The sequence below is a fragment of the Oncorhynchus gorbuscha genome, linkage group LG24 (assembly GCF_021184085.1).
Source record: "Oncorhynchus gorbuscha isolate QuinsamMale2020 ecotype Even-year linkage group LG24, OgorEven_v1.0, whole genome shotgun sequence".
In the NCBI taxonomy this organism is placed as follows: domain Eukaryota; kingdom Metazoa; phylum Chordata; class Actinopteri; order Salmoniformes; family Salmonidae; genus Oncorhynchus; species Oncorhynchus gorbuscha.
This window is the reverse complement of record NC_060196.1, coordinates 51,778,845-51,801,004: the sequence shown is the minus strand read 5'-3', so window position 1 is coordinate 51,801,004 and position 22,160 is coordinate 51,778,845.

Here is a 22,160-nt window from a genome sequence, read left to right as displayed (position 1 = left end):
ACATTAGAATGCATGCTCCTTCTTGGGCTGAAAAACAAACCAATGAAGTTCCTCTGTTGTGTGTGGTAAGTAAGTACAGACACACATGCACACACACATTACCATGCTCATTGCGATTGTAACGTTGAAACATGAATAACTTTATCACATTATTCTCAAAAATCGTTACTCAAAAATACTCTGCAAAAATTAATTGTAAACACAGGGCACATACGCTTGGGAATCTCCTATCTATAAGTCTATGAATGTTAATTTCATTATTCATCAGCATTCATCTCTTCTACTTCTATGCATTTGTTGTTTGTGGTTATTCTGTTACTATAGATTAATGCATAACACAGAGGTGAAGGTGCTATAACACATAGGTCAAGGTGTTATAACTCAGAGGTCAAGGTGTTATAACTCAGAGGTCAAGGTGTTATAACTCAGAGGTCAAGGTGTTATAACTCAGAGGTCAAGGTGTTATAACTCAGAGGTCAAGGTGTTATAACTCAGAGGTCAAGGTGTTATAACTCAGAGGTCAAGGTGTTATAACTCAGAGGTCAAGGTGGTATAACTCAAAGGTCAAGGTGTTATAACTCAGAGGTCAAGGTTTTATAACTGAGAGGTCAAGGTGTTATAACTCAGAGGTCAAGGTGTTATAACTCAGAGGTCAAGGTGTTATAACTCAGAGGTCAAGGTGTTATAACTCAGAGGTCAAGGTGTTATAACTCAGAGGTCAAGGTGTTATAACTCAGAGGTCAAGGTATTATAACTCAGAGGTCAAGGTGTTATAACTCAGAGGTCAAGGTGTTATAACTCAGAGGTCAAGGTGTTATAACTCAGAGGTCAAGGTGTTATAACTCAGAAGTCAAGGTGTTATAACTCAGAGGTCAAGGTATTATAACTCAGAGGTCAAGGTATTATAACTCAGAGGTAATGATTCTATAACTCAGAGGTAAATATTCTATAACTCAGAGGTAATTGTGTTGTAACTCAGAGGTAATTGTGTTGTAACTCAGAGGTAATTGTGTTGTAACTCAGAGGTAAATGTGTTGTAACTCAGAGGTAATTGTGTTGTAACTCAGAGGTAATTGTGTTGTAACTCAGAGGTAAATGTGTTGTAACTCAGAGGTAATTGTGTTGTAACTCAGAGGTAATTGTGTTGTAACTCAGAGGTAATTGTGTTGTAACTCAGAGGTAATTGTGTTGTAACTCAGAGGTAAAGATTCTATAACTCAGAGGTAATTGTGTTGTAACTCAGAGGTAATTGTGTTGTAACTCAGAGGTAAATGTGATATAAATAAAGTTAGAATTCAGAGGTCAAGGTGGTATAATTCAGAGGTAAATGTGTTATAACAGAGAGGTAAAGACTCTATAACACAGAGGTAAATGTGTAATGACTCAGAGGTAAATGTTTTATAACAGAGGTCAAGGTGTCAACTCAGAGGTCAAGGTGTTATAACTCAGAGGTAAATGTGTAATGACTCAGAAGTAAATGTGTAATGACTCAGAGGTCAAGGTGTCAACTCAGAGGTCAAGGTGTTATAACTCAGAGGTCAAGGTGTCAACTCAGAGGTCAAGGTGTTATAACTCAGAGGTAAATGTGTAATGACTCAGAAGTAAATGTGTAATGACTCAGAGGTCAAGGTGTTATAACTCAGAGGTAAATGTGTTATAACTCAGAGGTAAATGTGATATAACTCAGAGGTATATGTGTTATAACCCAGAGGTAAATGTGATATAACTCAGAGGTAAATGTGTAATGACTCAGAGGTAAACATGTTATAACAGAGGTCAAGGTGTCAACTCAGAGGTCAAGGTGTTATAACTCAGAGGTCAAGGTGTTATAACTCAGAGGTCAAGGTGTTATAACTCAGAGGTAAACGTGTTATAACACAGAGGTAAATGTGTTATCAGTGGTGTAAACTACTTAAGTACAAATACTTTAAGTACAACTTAAGTCGTTTTTGGGGGTATCTGTACTTTACTTTACTTTACTAATTATATTTTTGACTTGGACTTTTATTTCATTACATTCCTAAAGAAAATTATGTACTTTTTACTCCATACATTTTCCCGACACCCAAAAGTACTTGTTCAATTTTGAATACTTAGCAGGTCAGGAAAATGGTCCAATTCACACACTTATCAAGAGAACATCCCTGGTCATCCCTACTGCTTCTGATCTGGACGCTCACTAAACACAAATGTATTGTTTGTAAATTAGTGCTGGAGTGTGCCTCTGGCTAGTCGTAAATTGTAAAACAAGAAAATGGTGCCTTCTGGTTTGCTTAACATAAGGAATTTTAAATGATTTATACTTTTACTTTTGATAATTAAGTATATTTATATATAAAACCAAATACTTTTAGACATTTACTCAAGTTTTAGACTTTAACTCAAGTAGTATTTTACTGGGTGACTCACTTTTACTTTCGTAATTTTCTATTGAGAAATCTTTACTTTTACTCAAGCATAACAATTGGATACTTTTTCCACCACTGTGTGTTATAAAATATAGGTAAAGGTGTAATAACACAGAGGTTTAGAACAACAGTAATGGTGGAAAACAAGCTGATAAACAAAGTAGGTGATTTAAATGCTCCTTGAGTTTAGTCCTCAATAACTTCTCTGTTGTCCCCTCAAGAAGAAGAAGCCTACTCTACCGCCATGTTAATCATTTAAATACTCCCACACGACAGTTCAAACACAACATTAGTCACAGTGAATACCTTTGTACCAACATGTACACTATACCACAGAATCTGTAATGAAAGTATAGTTTTCACAGAAATAATGGAATGTAGTTTGTTAACCAGACACACCCTTTTGGATTTTGACCCTCAATGAGATATACTATGAAAAAACAAGTCTATTGTTTTCAGACAACACCGTCCCCGTCACCGTCACTGTCACCTTATGACAAATCTTGGCAAGAGAGTTATGGATAAGACATAATTTACACCCTTCTAGCGGCCTGAACGTTGTGGTGATTAGACAGTTGGTCTCTTTAACCCGAGGCTTAGCATGGATACAGTGATATCATAAGCCTGGCTGGAGAGATAAAGTCGACAACCTCTTAGTTGGAAAACTCACCAGCTCTACTGCTTATGTTTTGATCATCGCTCCTGCCTTCTGTTGAGATGAACTAGAGATCAACTGTAAGGTTGGGTCTCAGGTCAACGACCTACAGTATAACTATGATCATCGCTCCTGCCTTCTGTTGAGATAAACTAGAGATCAACTGTAAGGTTGGGTCTCAGGTCAACGACCTACAGTATAACTATGATCATCGCTCCCTCCTGCCTTCTGTTGAGATAAACTAGAGATCAACTGTAAGGTTGGGTCTTAGGTCAACGACCTACAGTATAACTATGATCATCGCTCCCTCCTGCCTTCTGTTGAGATAAACTAGAGATCAACTGTAAGGTTGGGTCTCAGGTCAACGACCTACAGTATAACTATGATCATCGCTCCTGCCTTCTGTTGAGATAAACTAGAGATCAACTGTAAGGTTGGGTCTCAGGTCAACGACCTACAGTATAACTATGATCATCGCTCCTGCCTTCTGTTGAGATAAACTAGAGATCTACTGTAAGGTTGGGTCTCAGGTCAACGACCTACAGTATAACTATGATCATCGCTCCCTCCTGCCTTCTGTTGAGATAAACTAGAGATCAACTGTAAGGTTGGGTCTTAGGTCAACGACCTACAGTATAACTATGATCATCGCTCCCTCCTGCCTTCTGTTGAGATAAACTAGAGATCAACTGTAAGGTTGGGTCTCAGGTCAACGACCTACAGTATAACTATGATCATCGCTCCTGCCTTCTGTTGAGATAAACTAGAGATCAACTGTAAGGTTGGGTCTTAGGTCAACGACCTACAGTATAACTATGATCATCGCTCCCTCCTGCCTTCTGTTGAGATAAACTAGAGATCAACTGTAAGGTTGGGTCTCAGGTCAACGACCTACAGTATAACTATGATCATCGCTCCCTCCTGCCTTCTGTTGAGATAAACTAGAGATCAACTGTAAGGTTGGGTCTCAGGTCAACGACCTACAGTATAACTATGATCATCGCTCCCTCCTGCCTTCTGTTGAGATAAACTAGAGATCAACTGTAAGGTTGGGTCTCAGGTCAACGACCTACAGTATAACTATGATCATCGCTCCTGCCTTCTGTTGAGATAAACTAGAGATCTACTGTAAGGTTGGGTCTCAGGTCAACGACCTACAGTATAACTATGATCATCGCTCCTGCCTTCTGTTGAGATAAACTAGAGATCAACTGTAAGGTTGGGTCTCAGGTCAACGACCTACAGTATAACTATGATCATCGCTCCTGCCTTCTGTTGAGATAAACTAGAGATCAACTGTAAGGTTGGGTCTCAGGTCAACGACCTACAGTATAACTATGATCATCGCTCCTGCCTTCTGTTGAGATAAACTAGAGATCTACTGTAAGGTTGGGTCTCAGGTCAACGACCTACAGTATAACTATGATCATCGCTCCTGCCTTCTGTTGAGATAAACTAGAGATCAACTGTAAGGTTGGGTCTCAGGTCAACGACCTACAGTATAACTATGATCATCGCTCCTGCCTTCTGTTGAGATAAACTAGAGATCTACTGTAAGGTTGGGTCTCAGGTCAACGACCTACAGTATAACTATGATCATCGCTCCCTCCTGCCTTCTGTTGAGATGAACTAGAGATCTACTGTAAGGTTGGGTCTCAGGTCAACGACCTACAGTATAACTATGATCATCGCTCCCTCCTGCCTTCTGTTGAGATGAACTAGAGATCAACTGTAAGGTTGGGTCTCAGGTCAACGACCTACAGTATAACTATGATCATCGCTCCCTCCTGCCTTCTGTTGAGATAAACTAGAGATCAACTGTAAGGTTGGGTCTCAGGTCAACGACCTACAGTATAACTATGATCATCGCTCCTGCCTTCTGTTGAGATAAACTAGAGATCAACTGTAAGGTTGGGTCTTAGGTCAACGACCTACAGTATAACTATGATCATCGCTCCTGCCTTCTGTTGAGATAAACTAGAGATCAACTGTAAGGTTGGGTCTTAGGTCAACGACCTACAGTATAACTATGATCATCGCTCCTGCCTTCTGTTGAGATAAACTAGAGATCTACTGTAAGGTTGGGTCTCAGGTCAACGACCTACAGTATAACTATGATCATCGCTCCTGCCTTCTGTTGAGATAAACTAGAGATCAACTGTAAGGTTGGGTCTCAGGTCAACGACCTACAGTATAACTATGATCATCGCTCCCTCCTGCCTTCTGTTGAGATAAACTAGAGATCAACTGTAAGGTTGGGTCTCAGGTCAACGACCTACAGTATAACTATGATCATCGCTCCCTCCTGCCTTCTGTTGAGATAAACTAGAGATCAACTGTAAGGTTGGGTCTCAGGTCAACGACCTACAGTATAACTATGATCATCGCTCCCTCCTGCCTTCTGTTGAGATAAACTAGAGATCAACTGTAAGGTTGGGTCTTAGGTCAACGACCTACAGTATAACTATGATCATCGCTCCTGCCTTCTGTTGAGATAAACTAGAGATCAACTGTAAGGTTGGGTCTCAGGTCAACGACCTACAGTATAACTATGATCATCGCTCCCTCCTGCCTTCTGTTGAGATAAACTAGAGATCAACTGTAAGGTTGGGTCTCAGGTCAACGACCTACAGTATAACTATGATCATCGCTCCTGCCTTCTGTTGAGATAAACTAGAGATCAACTGTAAGGTTGGGTCTCAGGTCAACGACCTACAGTATAACTATGATCATCGCTCCTGCCTTCTGTTGAGATAAACTAGAGATCTACTGTAAGGTTGGGTCTCAGGTCAACGACCTACAGTATAACTATGATCATCGCTCCCTCCTGCCTTCTGTTGAGATAAACTAGAGATCAACTGTAAGGTTGGGTCTCAGGTCAACGACCTACAGTATAACTATGATCATCGCTCCTGCCTTCTGTTGAGATAAACTAGAGATCTACTGTAAGGTTGGGTCTCAGGTCAACGACCTACAGTATAACTATGATCATCGCTCCTGCCTTCTGTTGAGATAAACTAGAGATCTACTGTAAGGTTGGGTCTCAGGTCAACGACCTACAGTATAACTATGATCATCGCTCCTGCCTTCTGTTGAGATAAACTAGAGATCAACTGTAAGGTTGGGTCTCAGGTCAACGACCTACAGTATAACTATGATCATCGCTCCTGCTTTCTGTTGAGATAAACTAGAGATCTACTGTAAGGTTGGGTCTCAGGTCAACGACCTACAGTATAACTATGATCATCGCTCCCTCCTGCCTTCTGTTGAGATAAACTAGAGATCTACTGTAAGGTTGGGTCTTAGGTCAACGACCTACAGTATAACTATGATCATCGCTCCCTCCTGCCTTCTGTTGAGATAAACTAGAGATCTACTGTAAGGTTGGGTCTTAGGTCAGGTTGGGTCTCAGGTCAACCTACAGTATAACTATGATCATCGCTCCTGCCTTCTGTTGAGATAAACTAGAGATCAACTGTAAGGTTGGGTCTCAGGTCAACGACCTACAGTATAACTATGATCATCGCTCCTGCCTTCTGTTGAGATAAACTAGAGATCTACTGTAAGGTTGGGTCTCAGGTCAACGACCTACAGTATAACTATGATCATCGCTCCTGCCTTCTGTTGAGATAAACTAGAGATCTACTGTAAGGTTGGGTCTCAGGTCAACGACCTACAGTATAACTATGATCATCGCTCCTGCCTTCTGTTGAGATAAACTAGAGATCTACTGTAAGGTTGGGTCTTAGGTCAACGACCTACAGTATAACTATGCATTGTTTATATAACTGAAGTTGACTGAATAAAAATAATCTTGTTGTCGCACTAGATAGATTTGAGTGCATTTATAAGCCATGTGGTTCTCCCCCTCATGTACCAGCACTCTAGCTTTCACTCTTCTCTTTGACTGATACACTCACTGTATTAGTCCACTTTCACACTTTGGTAATAACCAAACGTACTGTATCTGAACGTCTGAGGGCGCAATTCACTCAAATCCGCATTGCAGTATCATATCGCAGTACCATGTCATTCTTTTTCCCTATGGTCACATATAATAATTTAGGGGTCTCCCGGGTGGCGCAGTGGTTAAGGGCGCTGTACTGCAGCACCAGCTGTGCCACCAGAGAACCTGGGTACGCGCCCAGGCTCTGTCGTAACTGGCTGCGACCGGGAGGTCCGTGAGGCGATGCACAATTGGCATAGCATCGTCCGGGGTAAGGGAGGGCTTGGCCAGTAGGGATATCCTTGTCTCATCAAGCACCAGTGACTCCTGTGGCGGGCCGGGCGCAGTGCACGTTAACCCAAGGTTGCCAGGTGCACGGTGTTTCCCCTGACACTTTGCGGTGCGGCTTGGTTGGGTTGTGTATCGGAGAATGCATGACCTTCAACCTTTGTCTCTCCCAAGCCCATACAGGAGTTGTAGCGATGAGACAAGATAGTAGCTATTGGATACCACGAAATTGGGAATAAAAAATAAAATAATAATAAAATTGTTTTGATCATGCAGACTGGGATATATTCTGGGAAGCCTCTGAGAATAACATCGACATATACACTGTCACGGTGACTGAGTTCATCAGGAAGTGTATAGCGGATGTTGTTCCCACTGTGACTATTAAATCCTACCCAAATCAGAAACCGTGGATAGATGGCAGCATTCACACAAAACTGAAAGTGCGAACCACCACATTTATCCATGGCAAGGTGACTGTGAATATGGTTGAATACAAACAGTGTAGTTATTTTCTCTGTAAGGCAATCAAATAGGCAAAACGTCAGTACAGAGACAAAGTGGAGTCACAATTCAAAACCTCAAACACCAGACGTATGTTGCAGGGTCTACAGACAATCACGGGTTACAAAGACAAAACCAGCCATGCGGCCCGTTCCCAAGGACAGTGGGCTCTCGTACTACCTGGCCAACGTGAGTAAGACATTTAAACAATGCAATCGCCATCACTCTTCACACTGTTCTCTCCCATCTGAACAAGAGGAATACCTTTGTTAGAATGCTGTTCATTGTCTATAGCTCAGCCTTCAACAACATAGTACCCTCCAAGCTCATCATTAAACTCAGGGCCCTGGGTCTGAACCCTGCCCTGTTCAACAGGTGGTGAAGGTAGGAAACAACACCTCCACTTCGCTGATCCTCAACACAGGGGCCCCACAAGGGTACGTGCTCAGCCCCCTCCTGTACTCCCTGTTCACCCATGACTAGGTGGCCACGCATGCCTGCAACTCAATCATCAAGGGAGAGGTTATTTTCCTGTCACTACTCCGACATGGCCCTCAAATCCTCCCTGTAGGCTTTCTCGTCATTGTTGGTAATCAGGCCTACAAAATCAGGCCTACACAACAGTTGGATTTGAGGGCCATGTTGGAGTAGTGCCAGGAAAATAACCTCTCCCTCAACGTCAACAAAACAAAGGAACATGGACTTCAGGAAACAGCAGAGAGAACCCGCACCTATCCACATCGACAGGACCGCAGTGGAGAATGTGAAAAGCCACAAGTTCCTCAGCATACATATCACAGATGATCTGAAATTGTCCACCCACACAGATAGTGTGGTGAAGAAGGCGCAACAGCGTCTCTTAAACCTCAGGCGGCTGAGGAAATTCGGCTTTGCCCCTAAGACCCTCACAAACCTTTACAGATGCACAATTGAGAGCATCCTCTCGGACTCTATCACCACCTGATACGGCCATGGCACTGCCCGCAACCGCAGGGCTCTCCAGAGTTTCACCGGGGGAACACTGCCTGCCCTCCAGGACACCTACAGCACCCGATGTCACAGGAAGGCAAAAAGGATAATCAAGGACATCAACCACCCGAGCCACGGCCTTTTCACCTCGCTCCCATCCAGAAGGCAAGGGCAGTACAGGTACATTAAAGCTGTAACTGAGAGACTGTAAAACAGCTTCTATCTCAAGGCCATCAGACTTTTAAAAAGCCATCCCTAGCCGTCTACCAGCTGGTTACTCAACCCTGCACCTTAGAGGCTGCTGCCCAATACACTGTACATAGACATAGAATCACTGGTCACTTTAATAATGGAACACTAGTCACTTTAATAATGTTTACATACTGCTTTACTCATTTCATATGTATATACTGTATTCTACTCTACTGTATTTTAGTCAATGCCACTCCGACATTGTTCGTCCAAATATTTATATATTTCTTAACTCTATTCTTTTACTTAAAATGTTTGTGTATTGTTGTGCATTGTTAAATATTACCGCACAGTTGGAACTAGGAACACAAGCATTTAGCTACATCTGCAATAACATCTGTGTATGCGACCAACGTGATTTGATTTGATTTGATTTGATCCGTCGATGTCACACTTCCGCATCTGCGGTGAAAGGTGACAGGTATTTTGAGACTCGTCTGAGGTTGGTACAGCCAATCTGCCAACTTCTGTATGTAGAGTCTGAACAGTACACACTAATATGACCCCCTGTGAAAAGGTGAGACTCTCCTGAATGTCACGACTCCTACCGAAGGTGGCTCCCCTTCCCGTCCGAGTGGCGCTCGGCGGTCGTCGTCACCGGCCTACTAGCTGCCACTGATTCTTTCCTCCCCTTCCTTGTCTGTTTATTGGTTACACCTGTTGTGTATTTGCTGATTAGTTGGGCTTTATTAGCCAGCCTGTTACTTGTGTGCACGTCTGTCGGTTACGTGTTTCCCATTTCGTGGGTTTTGCTGGACAGTCCAAGTGTTTGGGGCGTTTGTTTTGTTGTACACCCTGTGTTTTCGTGGGGTTGGCTTATGTTCGCCGGTTTGTGCATTAAATAGCACTACCCTGAACTCTCTGCTTCCTGCGCCTGACTTCTTACCCACTACACCCAGAACGTTAAACTGAACACATACATGTCTGTTGTTTTGGTCTAGAATAACCACAGGACTCACAATACTTGTCAAAACGTCCCCCGGAACCAGTTGAAAGAATGTGTGGAAGTAAACGACATGACCAAAGTATGTGGACAATATGGAGTTGGTCTCCTCTTTGCTGCTATAACAGCCTCCACTCTTCTGGGAAGACTTTCCACCAGTTGTTGGAACATTGCTGTGGGGACTTGCATCCATTCAGTCACAAGAGCATTAGTGAGGTCGGGCACTGATGTTGGGCGATTTGTCCTAGCTCGCAGTCGGCATTCCAATTCATCCCTAAGGTGTTTGATGGGGTTGAGGTCAGGGCTCTGTGCAGGCCAGTCAAGTTCCTTGTGCACGGGGGCATTGTCATGCTGAAACTTTTGCCACACAGTTGGAAGCACAGACATGCCTAGAAAGTCATTGTATGTTGTAGTGTTAAGATATAATTTCACTGGAACTAAGAGGCCTAGCCCGAACCATGAAAAACAGCCCCAGACCATTATTCCTCCTCCACCAAACTTACAGTTGGTATTATGATTCGGGACAGGTAGCGTTCTCCTGGCATCCGCCACACCCAGATTCGTCTGACGGACTACCAGTGTCATGCTGGTGATAGAGGACCCAAAAGCGACTTAACAGAAACAGAGTTTATTCAAGTCCAAACAGGGAATAACAGAAATCCTCTAGTCTGTAGAGGGGAATAACAAGAGAAGCGGCCACAGACTGCAGGTCGCTTCGGGTAGGCGCAGGCCGTAGTTGACAGAGACACCTGCTCACACGCAGCATCTGATGAAGGCAAAAAACACGACAGGACAGGGCGATACACAATCACAGCAAAAACACGACAGGACAGGGGCAATCACAGCATGGTGAATACTAAACAAGGAACCGACGGGACAGGAACGGAACACAAAGGAATAAATAGGGACTCTAATCAGGGAAAGGATCGGGAACAGGTGTGGGAAGACTAAATGATGATAAGGGGAATAGGAACAGCTGGGAGCACGGAACGATAGAGAGAAGAGAGAGCGAGAGAGTGAGAGAGGGAGGGGGAGAGAGAGGGATAGAAAGAGGGAAAGAACCAAATAAGACCAGCAGAGGGAAACGAATAGAATGGGGAGCACAGGGACAAGACATGATAATAAATGACAAACATGACAGTACCCCCCCCACTCACCGGCGCCTCCTGGCGCACTCGAGGAGGAACCCTGGCGGCAACGGAGGAAATCATCGATGAGTGAACGGTCCAGCACGTCCCGAGACGGAACCCAACTCCTCTCCTCAGGACCGTAACCCTCCCAATCCACTAAGTATTGGTGACCCCGTCCCGAGAACGCATGTCCATGATCTTATGTACCTTGTAAATAGGTGCGCTCTCGACAAGGACGGGAGGGGGAGGGAAGACGAACGGGGGTGCGAAGAAAGGGCTTAACACAGGAGACATGGAAGACAGGATGGACGCGACGAAGATGTCGCGGAAGAAGCAGTCGCACAGCGACAGGATTGACGACCTGGGAGACACGGAACGGACCAATGAACCGCGGAGTCAACTTACGAGAAGCTGTCGTAAGAGGAAGGTTGCGAGTGGAAAGCCACACTCTCTGGCCGCAACAATACCTTGGACTCTTAATCCTGCGTTTATTGGCGGCTCTCACAGTCTTCCCCCCAGACAAAGGCAGACCGGTAGTGAAGCCTAAGGCGATGTGAGACCATGGTCGAGAAGGAATGGGGAGCGGTCTGGAGACGACCGGCAGGAGGAGAGTTACCCGACTTAGTCTGCGCGCAGTCCGAACAAGCAGCCACGAAACGGCGCGTGTCACGCTCCTGAGTCGGCCACCAAAAGCGCTGGCGAATAGACGCAAGAGTGCCTCGAACACCGGGATGACCAGCTAACTTGGCAGAGTGAGCCCACTGAAGAACAGCCAGACGAGTGGAAACAGGAACGAAAAGGAGGTTACTAGGACAAGCGCGCGGCGACGCAGTGTGCGTGAGTGCTTGCTTAACCTGTCTTTCAATTCCCCAGACTGTTAACCCGACAACACGCCCATAAGGAAGAATCCCCTCGGGATCAGTAGAAGCCACAGAAGAACTAAACAGACGGGATAAGGCATCAGGCTTGGTGTTCTTGCTACCCGGACGGTAAGAAATCACAAACTCGAAACGAGCGAAAAACAACGCCCAACGAGCTTGACGGGCATTAAGTCGTTTGGCAGAACGGATGTACTCAAGGTTCTTATGGTCTGTCCAAACGACAAAGGAACGGTCGCCCCCTCCAACCACTGTCGCCATTCGCCTAGGGCTAAGCGGATGGCGAGCAGTTCACGGTTACCCACATCATAGTTGCGCTCAGATGGCGACAGGCGATGAGAAAATAAGCGCAAGGATGAACCTTATCGTCAGACTGGAAGCGCTGGGATAGAATGGCTCCCACGCCTACCTCTGAAGCGTCAACCTCGACAATGAATTGTCTAGTGACGTCAGGAGTAACGAGGATAGGAGCGGACGTAAAACGTTCTTTTAGAAGATCAAAAGCTCCCTGGGCGGAACCGGACCACTTAAAACACGTCTTGACAGAAGTAAGAGCTGTGAGAGGAGCAGCAACTTGACCGAAATTACGAATGAAACGCCGATAGAAATTAGCGAAACCTAAAAAGCGCTGCAACTCGACACGTGACCTTGGAACGGGCCAATCACTGACAGCTTGGACCTTAGCGGAATCCATCTGAATGCCTTCAGCGGAAATAACGGAACCGAGAAAAGTAACGGAGGAGACATGAAAAGAGCACTTCTCAGCCTTTACGTAGAGACAATTCTCTAAAAGGCGCTGTAGAACACGTCGAACGTGCTGAACATGAATCTCGAGTGACGGAGAAAAAATCAGGATATCGTCAAGATAGACAAAAACAAAGATGTTCAGCATGTCTCTCAGAACATCATTAACTAATGCCTGAAAAACAGCTGGCGCATTGGCGAGACCGAACGGCAGAACCCGGTACTCAAAATGCCCTAACGGAGTGTTAAACGCCGTTTTCCACTCGTCCCCCTCTCTGATGCGCACGAGATGGTAAGCGTTACGAAGGTCCAACTTAGTAAAGCACCTGGCTCCCTGCAGAATCTCGAAGGCTGATGACATAAGGGGAAGCGGATAACGATTCTTAACCGTTATGTCATTCAGCCCTCGATAATCCACGCAGGGGCGCAGAGTACCGTCCTTCTTCTTAAAAAGAACCCCGCCCCGGCCGGAGAAGAAGAAGGCGCTATGGTACCGGCGTCAAGAGACACAGACAAATAATCCTCGAGAGCCTTACGTTCGGGAGCCGACAGAGAGTATAGTCTACCTCGAGGAGGAGTGGTCCCCGGAAGGAGATCAATACTACAATCATACGACCGGTGAGGAGGAAGGGAGTTGGCTCGGGACCGACTGAAGACCGTGCGCAGATCATGATATTCCTCCGGCACTCCTGTCAAATCGCCAGGTTCCTCCTGAGAAGTAGGGACAGAAGAAACGGGAGGGATGGCAGACATTAAACACTTCACATGACAAGAAACGTTCCAGGATAGGATAGAATTACTAGACCAATTAATAGAAGGATTATGACATACTAGCCAGGGATGACCCAAAACAACAGGTGTAAACGGTGAACGGAAAATCAAAAAGAAATAGTCTCACTGTGGTTACCAGATACTGTGAGAGTTAAAGGTAGTGTCTCAAATTTGATACTGGGAAGATGACTACCATCTAAGGCAAACATGGGCGTAGGCTTGTCTAACGGTCTGAAAGGAATGTTATGTTTCCGAACCCATGCTTCGTCCATGAAACAACCCTCAGCCCCAGAGTCAATCAAGGCACTGCATGTGCACCGAACCGGTCCAGCGTAGATGGACCGACATAGTAGTACAAGATCTAGATGAAGAGACCTGAGTAGTAGCGCTCACCAGTAGCCCTCCGCTTACTGATGGGCTCTGGCCTCTTACTGGACATGAATTAACAAAATGTCCAGCAACTCCGCAATAGAGGCACAGGCGGTTGGTGATCCTCCGTTCCCTCTCCTTAGTCGAGATGCGAATCCCTCCCAGCTGCATGGGCTCAGTCTCAAAGCCAGAGGAGGGAGATGGTTGCGATGCGGAGCAGGGAAACACCGTTGATGCGAGCTCTCTTCCACGAGCCCGGTGACGAAGATCTACCCGTCGTTCTATGCGGATGGCGAGAGCAATCAAAGAGTCCACATCTGAAGGAACCTCCCGGGAGAGAATCTCATCCTTAACCACTGCGTGGAGTCCCTCCAGAAAACGAGCGAGCAGCGCCGGCTCGTTCCACTCACTAGAGGCAGCAAGAGTGCGAAACTCAATAGAATAATCCGTTATGGACCGTTCACCTTGGCATAAGGAAGCCAGGGCCCTAGAAGCCTCCCTACCAAAAACTGAACGGTCAAAAACCCGAATCATCTCCTCTTTAAAGTTCTGGAACTTGTTAGAGCAATCAGCCCTTGCCTCCCAGATAGCTGTGCCCCATTCTCGAGCCCGGCCAGTAAGGAGTGAAATGACGTAAGCAACCCGAGCTCTCTCTCTAGAGTATGTGTTGGGTTGGAGAGAGAACACAATCTCACACTGCGTGAGAAAGGAGCGGCACTCAGTGGGCTGCCCGGAGTAGCAAGGTGGGTTATTAACCCTAGGTTCTGGAGGCTCGGCAGGCCAGGAAGTAACAGGTGGCACGAGACGAGACTCTGGAACTGTCCAGAGAGGTCGGAAACCTGATGTTGGCCAGGTTCTCCACGGCATGGCGAGCAGCAGACAATTCCTGCTCGTGTCTGCCGAGCATGGCTGTTTGATCTTGACGGCAGTGTAACGAGCGTCTGAAGTCGCAGGTCCATTCCTTGGTCGGTTCCTTCTGTCATGCTGGTGATAGAGGACCCAAAAGCGACTTAACAGAAACAGAGTTTATTCAAGTCCAAACAGGGAATAACAGAAATCCTCTAGTCTGTAGAGGGGAATAACAAGAGAAGCGGCCACAGACTGCAGGTCGCCGGGTAGGCGCAGGCCGTAGTTGACAGAGACACCTGCTCACACGCAGCATCTGATGAAGGCAAAAACACGACAGGACAGGGCGATACACAATCACAGCAAAAACACGACAGGACAGAAACGCAATCACAGCATGGTGAATACTAAACAAGGAACCTACGGGACAGGAACGGAACACAAAGGAATAAATAGGGACTCTAATCAGGGAAAGGATCGGGAACAGGTGTGGGAAGACTAAATGATGATAAGGGGAATAGGAACAGCTGGGAGCCACCAAAGAGAGCGAGAGAGTGAGAGAGGGAGGGGGGAGAGGGATAGGGAAAGAACCAAATAAGACCAGCAGAGGGAAACGAATAGAATGGGGAGCACAGGGACAAGACATGATAATAAATGACAAACATGACAACCAGATGGTGACGTATGATTCATCACTCCAGAGAATGTGTTTCCGCACCAGAGTCCAATGGCGACAAGCTTTACACCACTCCAGACTATGCTTGGCATTGCGCATGGTGATCTTGGGCTTGTGTGCGGCTGCTCTGCCATGGAAACCCATTTCATGAAACTCCCAACGAAAAGTTATTGTGCTGATGTTGCTTCCAGAGGCAGTTGTTTGGAACTTGGTAGTGAGCTTTGCAACCAAGGAAAGACACTTTTTAAACACTACGCTCTTCAGCTCTTGGCGGTCCCGATCTGTGAGCTTGTGTGGCCTACTACTTCACAGCTGAGCCGTTGTTGCTCCTAGACGTTTCCACTTCACAATAACAGCACTTACAGTTGACCGGGGAAGCTCTAGCAGGGCAGAAATTTGACAAACTGACTTGTTGGAAAGGTGGCATCCTATGACGGTGCCACGTTGAAAGTCACTGAGCTCTTCAGTAAGGTCATTCTACTGCCAATGTTTGTTTATTCAATCTTGGTTTCATCAGACCAGATCATCTTGTTTCTCATGGACTGAGAGTCTTTAGGTGCCTTTTGGCAAACTCCAAGCAGGCTGTCATGTGTCTTTTAATAATAATAATAATATATGCCATTTAGCAGACGCTTTTATCCAAAGCGACTTACTGAGGAGTGGCTTCCATCTGGCCACTACCATAAATCACTGATTGGTGGAATGCTGCAGAGATGGTTGTCCTTCTGGAAGGTTCTTGCATCTCCACAGAGGAACTCTGGAGCTCTGTTAGAGTGACATCGGGTTCTTGGTCACGTGCCTGACCGAGGCCCTTCTCCCCCGATTGCTCAGTTTACCCGGGCGGACAGCTCTAGGAATAGTCTTGGTGGTTTCAAATTTCTTCCATTTAAGAATGATGGAGGCCACTGTTTTTTTCGGGACTTTCAATGCTGCAGACATTTTTTTTTACCCTTCCCCAGATCTGTACCGACACAATCCTGTCTCAGAGCTCCAAGGACAAATCTTTCAACCTCATCGCTTGGTTTTTGCCCTGACATGCACTGTCAACTGTGGGACCATATAGACAGGTGTGTGCCTATCCAAATAATGTCCAATCAATTGAATTTACCACTGGTGGACTCCAATCAAGTTCTGTAAACATCTCAAGGATGATCAATGGAAACAGGATATACCAGAGCTCAATTTTGAGTCTCATTGCAAAGGGTCTGAATACTTAGGTTTAATAAACATATTTTTTTATGTAACACAGCCACCCTATGGAAATCCCAATCGCTGCCGGTTGTGATACAGCCCGGGATTGAACCTGGGTCTGTAGTGATACCTCTAGCACTGCGATTCACCACTGGGGAGGCCCTATATATTTGTTTATACTTCAAGGAGTCTTAACATTTAAAATCAAATAGCAAAATGATCCTTGTTATGACCTTCTTAAACAATTCTATATAGCTTAGTATAGCCCACCCTCTCCCGGCTTAGACAGGGCGTAGACTCTTATGGGTAAAATATATATATATTTTTTTTACCTTTATTTAACCAGGCAAGTCAGTTAAGAACATATTCTTATTTTCAATGACGGCCTGGGAACAGTGGGTTAACTGCCTGTTCAGGGGCAGAACGACAGATTTGTACCTTGTCAGCTCGGGGGTTTGAACTCGCAACCTTCCGGTTACTAGTCCAACGCTCTAACCACTAGGCTGGAGTCTGCAGTAGGGGGAAACAGTGCTAATGGCCGCCCACCACCACAGTTATTGTTTTTGTTGCTGAGCTGAGGAGCGTCGCTCAGCGTGGTACAAATAGGGGACCTGCAGCACATATTGTTCTCTTCTATCGGTTGTGCAATGATGTCAGAGGAAGTGGCTGTTTCCCCGTTGAGGATTCCAGCTTTAAAACAACTGCAATCTGTCAAATTCTGACCGTAGTTCTTTTGTTATGTCTTTGTTTTAGTATGGTCAGGGCGTGAGTTGGGTGGGTGGTCTATGTTCCGTTTTCTATGTTGTGTTTGCCTTCGGCCTGGTATGGTTCTCAATCAGAGGCAGGTGTCGTTAGTTGTCTCTGATTGAGAATCATACTTAGGTAGCCTTTTCCCACCACTTTCGTGGGTGTTTATTTTCTGTTCTGTGTTTTATTTCACCGTTCAGGACTGTTTTCGTTTCGTTCTCGTGTGTTTTGTTGTTTTTGTTCGAGTATTCGTTTTCATTAAAAGAGAATATGAATACTTACCACGCTGCATCTTGGTCCTCCTCTCTCTCTCCCAACGACGAGCATTACACAAGCAAACATTTTGAGAGACTGCTGTACTAATTATGGGGCTTACTCCATGTAGCCATGTCTGTTTGAGGTCCATGAAATGTTTGACTGTTTGAAAAGACAATTATTCTATTATTGTAAGGCTTCTATTTCAAACAAGTACTATTATTGGAAATGTTTGCTTGAATGTGTTAAGTCATGTTATTGCCTGTAGGGTTGTCGAGATCCTTGGGCAGACTGCAACTAAAGGGAGTTTGATAATAGTTTTGGGTAAACTCTCCACTCAGGTAGAACGTTCCAGAAATCAGACACATTTAGTACACAAAGACACTGCAGTGCTTTGGCAGATGTGATTAAATCTGGCCCTAAGTAACAGGTGAGCAACTAAGTATGAATGTGGGTATCTATTGTGGTGTAGCTGTCCACGGGACACCTTAGGTGTTTAACCCTTTATGTGTCCCACAAGGCTCCCTATTTTGCTATGTAGTGCACTATTTTAGACTTTTGACCAGGGTCTACATGTGAAAAGTAGTGCACTACATAGGGGACACTGTCACCTAAACGGTGTGATCCACTGCCCCAAGAGAGGTTTGGGTGGGCAGCAGCTGCTGTTCAACCATCCAGGGGAGAATGATAGCCGACTCCCAGACCACACACACACACACCCACACACAGGACCACTCGTCTACACACAAGCCCTGTACTCCAGAACTGCTGCCCCTCAGATCAGCTTACACACACACACACACACACACACACACACACACACACACACACACACACACACACACACACACACACACACACACACACACACACACACACACACACACACACACACACACACAAGCACACACACACAACAGGGACACAAACACACCCCACACACACACCCCACACACACACACACACACACACACACACACACACACACACACACACACACACACACACACACACACACACACACACACACACACACACACACACACAAACACACACACAAGCACACACACACACACACACACACACACACACACACACACACACACACACACACACACACACACACACACACACACACACACACACACACACACACACACACACACACACACACACACACACACACACACACAGTATGACAACTGAAGGGGAAGTCCAGCAGTGATTGGAGACTTTATTGTAAAGAAACACAGCTGTCACCATGAGACTGACTCACAACTGGTAAGGACCCCATGAAGATATTGGATACCTTGGCCTATTATACAGTAAGTGCAGAGGGGTTTTCCTTAGTAGTCATGGTCTTCAATTAGCATACCTTCTTATCAAACAATCATGATTTCCTAGCTGAATGATGCCGTAAAATCTTTACATACGCTATATGTCAAATGGGTTAATTTAAAAAATGGATTTGAGGGCATCCAAGCATGACTGATGAGGTTGGGACAGTCCAGTCTTTCGCGATTTCTTACACACTTGTTGCGGAATTTGGTTCATTGTGTCAAAACTCTACACACAAGCCAAATAAGACACAACACTTGGCGATAAACATTTCACCTCTGCCAAAATGAAACTCTGCAATCAAAACCTAACAATACGTTTTCAAAATGGCATTTTTTCAACAGAATGATACACACAGGTAACATTTCAATGAACACAAAAATATAAATGCTTCAGAAAATAATATATACAGCTGATTTTTTTTGCCATTGCAGGTTTTTAGAACAAAAAAACACAAATAATTACAGTACTCAATACAAAATGGTACTGTAAACTAATTACATGTAAAATAATGGTGGTTTATGGATCCCATCTTCTGTTAGGGTCTGGCCACTACCTCATCCACATCACAAACAATGTCATCCCTGGCAAGACAACAGGGAAAATATCCAACCCTAGACTGACCCCACCTCAATGTCTCCGCATGTCTCTTCCATTGCTTGCAATAGAGGCAGGCGGGCATGTGGTTGGCGGTCATACATTTCCAACGACAAGCCGAAAACAATTCGTCAATCGGATTGATAAATGGGGAGTAAGGGGGTAAGTATACAATTGAGAAGTTATTGTGGTTGTTGAACCAGTCCCTGACCAGAGCAGCCCGGTCGGATCTAACATTATCCCGGATGACAACAAACCTGGGCTGCTCTGGGCCGTTCTGAACAACTGCATTATGTAGTGCATCCAGAAATATGATAACGTGTGCAGTATTGTAGGGACCGAGGGTGGCATGGTGATGGAGAACTCCTTGCAGACTAATGGCGGTGATCAAGGTGATATTTCTCCCTCGCGGCCCAGAGACATTCACAACGGCTCTGTAAAATTTCTCCTTCTCGCAGCCCAGAGACATTCACAACGGCTCTATAACATTTCCCTCTCGCAGCCCAAAGACATTCACAAATCAAATCAAATCAAATTGATTTATATCGCCCTTCGTACATCAGCTGATATCTCAAAGTGCTGTACAGAAACCCAGCCTAAAACCCCAAACAGCAAGCAATGCAGGTGTAGAAGCACGGTCGCTAGGAAAAACTCCCTAGAAAGGCCAAAACCTAGGAAGAAACCTAGAGAGGAACCAGGCTATGTGGGGTGGGCAGTCCTCTTCTGGCTGTGCCGGGTGGAGATTATAACACAACATGGCCAAGATGTTTAAATGTTCATAAATGACCAGCATGGTTGAATAATAATAAGGCAGAACAGTTGAAACTGGAGCAGCAACACAGGTGGACTGGGGACAGCAAGGAGTCATCATGTCAGGTTGTCCTGGGGCACGGTCCTTGGGCTCAGGTCCTCCGAGAGAGAGAAAGAAAGAGAATTAGAGAGAGCATATGTGGGGTGGCCAGTCCTCTTCTGGCTGTGCCGGGTGGAGATTATAACAGAACATGGCCAAGATGTTCAAATGTTCATAAATGACCAGCATGGTCAAATAATAGTACGGCAGAACAGTTGAAACTGGAGCAGCAGCATGGCCAGGTGGACTGGGGACAGCAAGGAGTCATGTCAGGTAGTCCTGGGGCATGGTCCTCGGGCTCAGGTCAGTTGAAACTGGAGCAGCAGCATGGCCAGGTGGACTGGGGACAGCAAGGAGTCATCATGTCAGGTAGTCCTGGGGCATGGTCCTAGGGCTCAGGTCCTCCGAGAGAGAGAAAGAAAGAAGGAGAGAATTAGAGAACGCACACTTAGATTCACACAGGACACCGAATAGGACAGGAGAAGTACTCCAGATATAACAAACTGACCCTATCCCCCCGGCACAAACTACTGCAGCATAAATACTGGAGGCTGAGACGGGAGGGGTCAGGAGACACTGTGGCCCCATCCGAGGACACCCCCGGACAGGGCCAAACAGGAAGGATATAACCCCACCCACTTTTCCAAAGCACAGCCCCCACACCACTAGAGGCATATCTTCAACCACCAACTTACCATCCTGAGACAAGGCTGAGTATAGCCCACAAAGATCTCCGCCACGGCACAACCCAAGGGGGAGGCGCCAACCCAGACAGGATGACCACAACAGTGAATCAACCCACTCAGGTGACGCACCCCCTGCAGGGACGGCATGAGAGAGCCCCAGTAAGCCAGTCACTCAGCCCCTGTAATAGGGTTAGAGGCAGAGAATCCCAGTGGAAAGAGGGGAACCGGCCAGGCAGAGACAGCAAGGGCGGTTCGTTGCTCCAGAGCCTTTCCGTTCACCCTCCCACTCCTGGGCCAGACTACACTCAATCATATGACCCACTGAAGAGATGAGTCTTCAGTAAAGACTTAAAGGTTGAGACCGAGTTTGCGTCTCTGACATGGGTAGGCAGACCGTTCCATAAAAATGGAGCTCTATAGGAGAAAGCCCTGCCTCCAGCTGTTTGCTTAGAAATTCTAGGGACAATTAGGAGGCCTGCGTCTTGTGACCGTAGCGTACGCGTAGGTATGTACGGCAGGACCAAATCAGAGAGATAGGTAGGAGCAAGCCCATGTAATGCTTTGTAGGTTAGCAGTAAAACCTTGAAATCAGCCCTTGCTTTGACAGGAAGCCAGTGTAGCGAGGCAAGCACTGGAGTAATATGATCAAATTTTTTGGTTCTAGTCAAGATTCTAGCAGCCGTAATTAGCACTAACTGAAGTTTATTTAGTGCTTTATCCGGGTAGCCGGAAAGTAGAGCATTGCAGTAGTCTAACCTAGAAGTGACAAAAGCATGGATAAATTTTTCTGCATTATTTTTGGAAAGAAAGTTTCAGATTTTTGCAATATTACGTAGATGGAAAAAAGCTGTCCTCGAAATGGTCTTGATATGTTCTTCAAAAGAGAGATCAGGGTCCAGAGTAACGCCGAGGTCCTTCACAGTTTTATTTGAGACGACTGTACAACCATTAAGATTAATTGTCAGACTCAACAGAAGATCTCTTTGTTTCTTGGGACCTAGAACAAGCATCTCTGTTTTGTCCGAGTTTAATAGTAGAAAGTTTGCAGCCATCCACTTCCTTATGTCTGAAACAGATGCTTCTAGCGAGGGCAATTCTGGGGCTTCACCATGTTTCA